General features: G+C 44.9%; 3 non-coding genes across 3 annotated transcripts; all 3 read left to right on the top strand.

Moving 5' to 3' along the window:
* Positions 1–1,258: 1,258 nt before the first annotated feature.
* Positions 1,259–1,332, top strand: TRNAT-AGU (transfer RNA threonine (anticodon AGU)). The gene has a single exon. It is a non-coding gene; the product is annotated as a tRNA-Thr (tRNA).
* A 2,257-nt stretch (positions 1,333–3,589) lies between these two features.
* On the top strand, positions 3,590–3,662 carry TRNAV-UAC (transfer RNA valine (anticodon UAC)). Its single transcript has one exon. It is a non-coding gene; the product is annotated as a tRNA-Val (tRNA).
* A 3,278-nt stretch (positions 3,663–6,940) lies between these two features.
* On the top strand, positions 6,941–7,013 carry TRNAR-ACG (transfer RNA arginine (anticodon ACG)). Its single transcript has one exon. It is a non-coding gene; the product is annotated as a tRNA-Arg (tRNA).
* Positions 7,014–7,638: the final 625 nt, after the last annotated feature.

Here is a 7,638-nt window from a genome sequence, read left to right as displayed (position 1 = left end):
GTGTGTGTGTGTGTGTGTGTGTGTGTGTGCGCGTGCGTGCGCGCGTGGGCATCTCTGAGGTGCATGAATGCAGGTGGCTCCTAATTTAACTTAGTCTTCCCACTAATACACATAATACCTGATACTTAAAATACAATAGGAGAGGTGTATTGCATTGGGCAGAAAATTTTAAATCTTACAGATTTGATGACAACGAAGGAGTTCTCCAAATAGAAATGAGTGGAAAATGTGACCTACCTTTACAGAAGTACTCGAGCAGCTATAGCTGTTGAAATAAACAACAAAAGGAAACAAATTGCCTGCTACTGCAAGAGATACAGGCAGTTTCCTTACACTACTCTCTATCAGCTCAGGAAGCAATGTTGTGTACCTGGCCTAGATATAGCACGCTTGGAGAAGTCTTATAGATTGAGGCTGGTCATAGCCTACACTATCTGCCAGCACTCCCCAAAGGATTTGAGTAAATGAAAACAAGAAATAGAGATTTTACATTATTTTCTCAAGGTCACAAATATAATGACAGGTTTGGAACAAAGAACCAATGGAGCCTGACATCACAGTTTGTGCTCTTAAGCATCATTCCATACTGCCTCTCATTCTCAAAGGAGAGGACAACTCTCTGATATTTATGCTTTGGTTGTTTATTTCAGGGACTAGGACCAGTTAAGAACTTTATGACATTTTTTTAAGTAAGACATGTCTACCTAAGTTTTATATTGTCTGTATCTTTGGGTCAAACATCGTTCTTAACATGTATACGTTTGCTGAATTCTTACCTTCTTTTTTCCCTTTGCGTGCCTTTACCTGCCACATAGCTCCAAAATCGATATTGGGAAGCACATTTCTCTTTTGTAAGATATTGCTTTTTCACAGTAAGAGTAGCAAATGGTGTGGTGAAGTCCTTCAAAGTGCTCCAGTTCATGTTATGTTTCAAGACCGATAAGCACCATCGTTTCCCAATTGCAGATTTGAAACTGAGAAATATCTCCTATAACGAAGTGGTAAAAGCTCCTAGAAGTGAAATGGTTTGGCTACCTACTTCAAGGGTCCGGAGGCTCAGAAAGGTTTGCGTGTCTTGGCACAGCATGTAAACTTCCGTGCATATTTCAGGCGAGAGAAAGTAAAAGAACTTGATAGAGATTCTGAGAAGTAGTCCCGAGACTCTATCATTAATCAAAAATTCTTGAGAAATGCATTGGTGAAACAGGAAAGTGACATCTACTTCAAATACTATAAGAATCAGCACGCTGTTATGATTGGCTCCGTGGCTTAGTTGGTGAAAGCGCCTGTCTAGTAAACAGGAGATCCTGGGTTCGAATCCCAGTGGGGCCTGCAGCGGGTGATGTTTTATTAATTATGGCAAACAAAAATTGGAATTAACTGGAGTTTACATGCCTTCAAGTCCTAGGAGGAGATGGGGACAGCATTAGTCCCCTTGCTTAAAAAATAAATATAATATCAAGAACTCTCCCAAGAGCGTTGAAAGGTGTTACAAACCCAGAACACTTGCCCTGAAATCATGAGATGAAGATTAGAATTGCCTAGAGTGATTGCTTCTTGGTCTTCCCTTTACCTTTTAGATCAGGTGTCAGACATTGCCAGTTCGGTTTTGTGTGATCGCTCCAGTTATTTTTGCCTCCTAGAACTTTTAACACAACAGAGACGCTTGTTTTTCTTGACTGATTCATTGAATGGTCAGCCTCTCCCCTCAGATCCCCCCAGTTTTGCGCCAATGGCTTCTTGGCGCATTGAATAGCGCCTTAGAGCCATGCTTCTCAAAATTTTGTGAGCATATGAATGACCTGGTATGGTCCATTACAGTGAGGGTTTTAGATGACTGCATCTGCACCAGGGCCTGAAAGTCACCATTTCTACAGTCTCCCAGATGAGTGACGTCTACCCTACTGTTACGTGGACCATACAGTGTGAGGCGAGGCTACTGAATTAGTGATCTAGTTTCAGTGGGTGTGCTTTCAAGTCCTGCACTTTCATATGTTTACAGCTATTTTCCACACCCATTACTTAATCTGGAGTTGTTTTTACTCATTTGCCTTTAGTCAAATCTAATCCAAAACAAATAAAAGAACAAGGAAAAAATTCTAATGTAAATTAGAGTAGTGTAAATCAAGTAGTGTTATAACCGTTTCCTCTTTTCTTTTTAGTTTATTTTTGCTGGAGTATAGTTGCTTTACAATGTCGTGTCTGTTTCCGCTGTTCAGCAAAGTGAATCAGTGATACGTACACATATATCCCCTCTTTTTTAAATTTCCTTCCCATTTAGGTCACCACAAGCATTGAGTAGAGTTCCCTGTGCTATGTGGCAGGTTCTCATTAGTTATCTCTTTTATACATAGCCGTGTAGATATGTCAGTCCCGATCTCCCAATTCATCTCACTCCCCCTTCCCCCCTTGGTATCCATAACTTTGTTCCCTACATCTTTGTCTCTGTTTCTGCCTTGCAAGTAAGTTCATCTGTACCGGAAAATGAATGACCATTTATCTCTGTGGCTTCATTTGGCAATTTTAAAAGTAATTAACTGATTTCGTGCAATCTTATGATAATACTCAGTGCATGTGGCCTTTTTCAGGACATCTGGTAGGGTCAGGATTGGCCACGTTGGGGGCCACTCATTGACTGCTTTACAGTAAACTTCTAATCAAATTATTGGAAAATAAATAAATCATCATTTATGCTGCCAACTCGATATCAGGGAAAAAACGGACTCCAATCTTGCTAGCTGGGAAATACTGTCTCTCTTCTCTGTTTCCTGCAACCTTGTGACCAGCCCAAGTTTGAGTCGCTGAGAGCAGGAGTTTTCAGCTTTGCTCTTTGTCAGATGTGCTGATGCAGAGCTGTCCTATCACGAATTTCTCACAGAGAATTCGAGGAAAGACCATGTTTTTGCTGCTGAGCACCTTCCTGATCCTTGAGGTAAAAGCTGGGAAGTGGACAAATACAGTGACGAAGGTCAGGTGAAGTGAGGAGAAAAATAAAGTATAGGCTAGTACGTCAGCTGTTGCACAGATTGACGTCGCTCAAAGCACAGGCGCTCCAGGCCAGTGTGAGTGACCCTGGGTAAGAAGTTGACTGACGGCTCCCGCCTCAACCTACTGGGCACAAAGTCCGGTCCCATGAATTCCCAAACACTACTCCTTTTGTCCCTCCCTCCTGGGGCACAGCCCACCCCGCCCCCGCTCAGCAGTCTCCTCCGGACAAGCACGCCCTCTCGGAAGTTTGGGGGGTCTTCAGGGCTCTGTGTGTTATGTCCTGGGTCCTACGATGAGCAAGAGAGATGGAAATGAAAGTCACAGGGTACCATCGGGTAGTTCCTTGTAATCACATGCCCTAGGAGCCTGAGGTTACCCTGCCTGATGTGGGAGAAGGAATTTGGACTCTGCTTTTGAGTTACGTTTGGTTATGAGTCGTAGAGTTCCTACATTCTTATTTTATCACGTTTTTAAAAAGGAGGGAAAGCAAAGTGAGTGAGTGATAATATACTAAAAGAGAAATACTCAAAATTATTAGACTTGGGGAAACACCAAGGAAATGCCGTTTTATTGGACTTGTAAAACGCAACGGGCGTGTGACGTTTCCGTGGTGTAGTGGTCAGCACGTTCGCCTTACACGCGAAAGGTCCCCGGTTCGAAACCGGGCGGAAACAGTGCTCTGCCCAGGCTTTTGCCACTTTACCCACAAGTACAACGACTTCCTGACTACCTTGCTGCCCTCTCTAAGGTGCCGACCTCAAAACAAAGGGTTTCCAACCTATCCTCACAGCAGCAGTGCTCAGACCTACATCTTGTTAAAGTACCCACTGCACTTTACCATTTCTCTAGGTTCCTCGGACTCCAACACCTTTTACAATGTGTGAATTATGAGTATGCCCTTCCAGTCTGTGCCTGGTGTTTTTCTCTCCGAATGGACTTTTGAGGAAAAACGTGTTCGGTTTTTTTGGGGGGGTGGGTACAGTGTAGCAATCTTTCTTGTATGCTTGCTTAGTGCTTATATGTCCTGTCTAAGATATAGTTGCTCATCTCAAAGGCACGGACTATTTTGCTAAATTTTCTTCAACAGACTTTACTGTTTTCACCGTCACTGTATAGGCAAATGATTTGAAATGCAAGCCAGTGGCCAGGAAGCAGCTGAGGTATGCTTACCGCAATTAGAAATGAATAAGTGAATGAATGCCATCAGACAAACAAGGATGTCAAACAAACAAACGAAAAACAAAAGGTGATGTTTCCAGATGTCTTCCATCTCTGGCATTTTCTTTTTTCCTTGCCAGAAATATTTTCAGTATAAAATTTCAGTATAAATTTCAGTATAAAATTTGTGTGTGGAGAAGGTGGAAAGCAATGGGGAAGGGGGTGGAGGAAATGAATCAGAAACGTTTCCCGTCCCCAGGAACGACACGGAGATTTTGTGTCCGGCAGAGGCCGTTGCTTAACCTCACTGTCCTTTCCTTTTTCTCCTAGTTCCCGGGGTCCGCGTTCGTACCCCCGTCAATACCCTCAGGGACTCGGTCTGCAGTCCGCCTTGATCCGGGTCTCTGTGCTCAGGTGTTTCCACAACGCGGTCAAGGCCAAGCCGCCCCTTCTCCGGAAGCCCAGGCCGCGCGCCGGGATCCGTAGGCCGACTCGCCTCAGCCACCTAGGCTTGCCTGGGAGCGGTGGCCGCTCGCTGCCACGAGTTGTCCTTTGGGCGCAGAGACCTGTCGCTTGCGTGGGTTCAAAAGGTAGTTGCCTGTAGGCACAGAACAGTCCCGGCCGGGCTCGGAGAGGGGTTAGGGTGGGTTGACCGGCGTGTGTGTTTAGAGACAAGTCTGCGGACAGACGTACGCGGAATGGGGCGCGGAGGCCCTCGCAGGCAGGGTGTCGAGGCCGGCAGGGGCTCCTCTCGGCCACTTCAGGGGCTCGGCATCCCGCTCAACTCAAGGTGCGTGCCCGGCGGGCGGAGATGGTCCGCGTTGCCACCAGGAAGCCCGCCTCTTCCCGGAGTCAGGACCGTGAACAGCGCACTCTGGATTTGCCGGGCTGTGTGAGGGATTTCTCAGAAGAGAGGAAGGACGGGGGGAAATGTTATGATCGTATATTGAGCTGGTGGTGTGTGTGTTTTAGGCACCGATTTTTTTATTTACAAAAACACATGAAGTACCTCATACGGTATTTCTTCTTGATGGTTATGGAAGAAATGTTCACATATTAAGGTGTGGGGAAGTCGTTATGGCTTACATACGATTTAACTAAAACTTAACCCTGACTAGAGCAGCCTGTTTTGCGACCTATTAAACATACCTTTTACATCTGCTTCAACCATTGAACAAACAAACAAGCAAACAAACGAAAACAAACATACCGTTACATCTGCTTTCACCACTGAACAAACAAACAAACAAAAACAAACATACCGTTACATCTGCTTTCACCATTTAACTTTTACCCTTACCAGAAGTAAAAATGTCTGTTTTAAAGATGACGAGTAAACGCCTCCCTTCCTGGGACGCCAGTGCCAGTAGTACTTCCTCTCTACAGGGACCCTGGCTCTTGTCCCTCGTGGACTAAGGGGAGTCACATGATCTGAATGCCTGGGAATTTTCGCAAATGTTTGGGGGAATTTTAGCTGGCTTTTGCTTAGACTAGGTCAGACTAGGTCTCAGATTCTGTGAACTTTGAGAGGACAAAAGTATGACGGACAGAAAGCAGTGTTTCTAAGAGAGTTGCCTATCACCTAAACATCTGATGGCTATTTTATTATGCGGCCCTGAAGATGATGGCCTGAAATCCTCTCCATGGCCACTCCTATGTCTTCAGCTTCATTTCGTACCTCACTGCCCCCTCTCTCCCAACCACACTGTCCTACCTGCCAGCAGTTCCTCTTATTTCCCAGGGATGTGTGCACCTATTGTTCGTTCTACCTCAAATACTTCTCTATCCCTAGTGAACATCTCCTCGACCTTGAAACTTGACCTCCACCATTACTCCTTCAGATAAAACTTTCTAAGTAAATCTTCACATTTCTGTTAGCACTGTACACCTCTCTTTTATTGCAAGAGCCAGTTAGGTGAAAGATGGCAAAGCTGGGATGAGAAAGCATTGCACTCTGGATTCCAAGTTTGTGCCGTCAAGAACATTACCATACCGTGTCTCTCTCTCAACATCCAAGATCCTTCTCGCGAGGCAGGTGTACATTTTGAGGCGTCTCTTTTGCCCAATTTGAAAACTAAAATAAACATACAACCAAATTGTCGAAAAAGAGCATGTCTGTCTGTTTGAAATGTATGTGGTATTAAGTCAGTTCCTAAATTCCCACATTCTATGTCAAATTTGATTTCTGGAATGTGTGTACCTTTACTGGATGACTGGATTCTTGCCTCTTTTTGCCTTTACCGTTGACTGTTGCCTGCTTTTATCCGATGCATGGTTTGTCACAGAATTTGCCCATGATTCTCCCTCTTAGTGAGGCTTACTCTTTTAACAGTTAGAGGGAAAGATGTGATTCTTACAGCCGAATGCATTTCCAAACCAAATAAATGTGCACTATTTTATAACACTTAATTAAAGAGAATACAGGGCAGTCATTAGTCATCCGCGCACACATCATCAGGGTCCAATAGAAGTACGTAAGAATACATGACGCGGGTGGAAGCATGGCAGATTAACAGATTGATTGCAAAAATTAGCAAAGAGCACTCGCAGGCGAAAACTTGCTTTCAGGGAATGACATTCTTGCTATCACGTATGGAATGTTCTAAGGGTTACAATTCTTATGATTTCAAATATAGAAATTGAAAACAACGTTGTATTATATACACTCACCGCAAATTACATGAATCTGTCGGAGTCAACGGTTTTGCGGTTATTTCTGTCCTCATTCCGGAACCAGCGACTTCGGAGGTCTCATTTAGTTAAATAGGCATACTTAAGGGCCGGTCTCACGCGGGGGCCAGTGGCGCAATGGATAACGCGTCTGACTACGGATCAGAAGAGTCTAGGTTCGACTCCTGGCTGGCTCGGAACCCTTTTGGCACCCAATGGCCTTGCAATTGACACGCCGACCAAGTCTTCAAACTTTCTCGGATCACAATGATGTGCTGGGAAAAGCTCCCTCACCTTCCTTCTTGTTGCCCCACAGGGCAATCAATCCCGCCTCTTGTGCAACTCGGAAGGACCCTTCAAAGGCGATCACAGGAGCGTTCACAATCTCACGTTTTCTGGTTTCAATCTCATACCGCAAGTAGGGAGAAAGGTTCAACCTCACACGGCAAATAGGGAGAAAGGATCACACAGAGACACCTATACACAGATTCAAATCAAAGAGGCTTTAGGAAAAAAGAAGAGGAGGAGGAAGAACCAGAAGAAAGAAAGAAACAATGTGGATCTACGAGTGTCTTCACCAATATTAGCCTCACTGGGTTACCCCTCCACCCCTTCCGAATAGAAAGACAAGAGGCTTTGACTGAGGCAATGGTAAATTCAGAAAGGCCGGGCTTGTGCGGACCGGATATCGGAGCTGATCCTGACCACCACGCACTCAAGATTCCAGGCCGCAGCTTGCTTCCCAGCACCGCGACTTCCAGGAGAGCGCTGGTTCGACACTTCCAAAATGAGAGGGGTAACGTGAGTGACGTGCTGATTTTT

Source organism: Physeter macrocephalus, unplaced genomic scaffold (assembly GCF_002837175.3).
Source record: "Physeter macrocephalus isolate SW-GA unplaced genomic scaffold, ASM283717v5 random_4004, whole genome shotgun sequence".
NCBI classification, from domain to species: Eukaryota; Metazoa; Chordata; class Mammalia; order Artiodactyla; family Physeteridae; genus Physeter; species Physeter macrocephalus.
The sequence above is the reverse complement of the archived record's forward strand: the minus strand, read 5'-3'. Positions and strand labels throughout refer to the sequence as shown.